We start from the raw sequence: 1,467 nt of genomic DNA, 5'->3' as shown, positions 1-1,467 counted from the left end.
CTGTTGTGCATAGGGTCGCTATGAGTCGGAAACGACTCGACGGCACATAACAACAACAACAACAGGAGCGTTGGGCATCACATAGGAACGAAGCTCGATTTGTCCACCTGCTGCCTCCAAGATGAGCACCTTGAAGAAGTGTGTGGGCACTGCCACGTGGTTCTTGCCAATTACCTGGTACTTGACATAGGACTTCCGTCAGCCTCCATCCTGCGGGCAGACAGAGGCACACCTGTCCTTTCAGGGTTCCCAGGGAGGCTGGGGCCTGGTCAGACCCAACCCGCCCCACCTCCTCCACTGTGTGTCAGTTCAAGGCTTCTGTGCCCTACCTGGCTCCCCCTCTCTGTTTTTTCATGCCCAACCCTGGGTCATGCAGAGTAGGAAACAATAAAGACTGCTAAAGAATGAGGCTTTCAGGAAAAAAAAAGGTAGTTCAAACTGAGTTTAGAAGACACCATGGCAAAAGGGATGTGGTTGTTGATATCAGATGGAACCTGGATGAAAGTATAGGGTAACAGAAGAATGTCAATTTATGGCTTACTGACTTTGCAAAGGCATTTGACTGTGTACATCATAAAAAACTATGGTGAAGATTGGGGAAAAATGGAAATCCCAGAACACTTAGTTGTTCTCGTGAGAAATCTATTCCTAGACCAAGAAGCTATTGTTCAAACAGAGCAAGGAAGCACTGCATGGGTTTAAAATCAGGAAAGGTGTCAGTCAGAGTTGCATCTTTTCTCCATACCTATCAATCTGTATAACTGAAGAAATTATTTAAAACCTGGACTCTATGAAGAAGAATGTGGTACCAGGATCAGAAGAAGACTCATCAACAACCTGTGTTATACAGATGACATAACCTTACTTTCTGAAAGTGAGGATTTGAAATGCTTGCTACAGAAGATCAAAGACTTCTAGATACGGATTGCATCTCAACATCAAGAAGACACTGGACCAATAAGCAACATCAGAATAGATGGAGAAAATACTGAAATTGTCAACAGTTTCATCTTATTTGGATCCACAACCAACACCCTTTGTACCAGCAGTAAGATTAGGAGATGTATTGTATTGGGCATGTCAGGGACCTCTCCAAAGTTCTGAGGAACAATGATTTTAGTTTGAAGACTAAGGTGTGCTTAATTCAGGCCTAAGTCTTTTCAGTCACTTTCTATGCTGCTTAAAGGTGGACAGTGAATAAGGATAACAGAAGAACTCTATCAACAAAAACATGTCTGGCGTGTAATAATAGTTTTCTCAGCTTCTGTTTGGGAATGTTGTAGTTTTAACTTCAGTTTTTTTTGGGTTTTTTTTTTTTGGTATTTGGGGGATATTTTAGATGAACATAAAGAGTTTTATTAGAAGATAAGTCCCATAGAGCAAGAGTACTGAGAGAGACAATTGGTACTCATTTCAAAACAAGCAAAAAAGACAAGCGTGGTCAAGCAGGTAAGGAATACAAGGGGT

This window comes from Elephantulus edwardii, unplaced genomic scaffold (assembly GCF_000299155.1).
Source record: "Elephantulus edwardii isolate Elephantulus edwardi_28Jun2011 unplaced genomic scaffold, EleEdw1.0 scaffold00307, whole genome shotgun sequence".
NCBI lineage: Eukaryota > Metazoa > Chordata > Mammalia > Macroscelidea > Macroscelididae > Elephantulus > Elephantulus edwardii.
The sequence above is the reverse complement of the archived record's forward strand: the minus strand, read 5'-3'. Positions refer to the sequence as shown.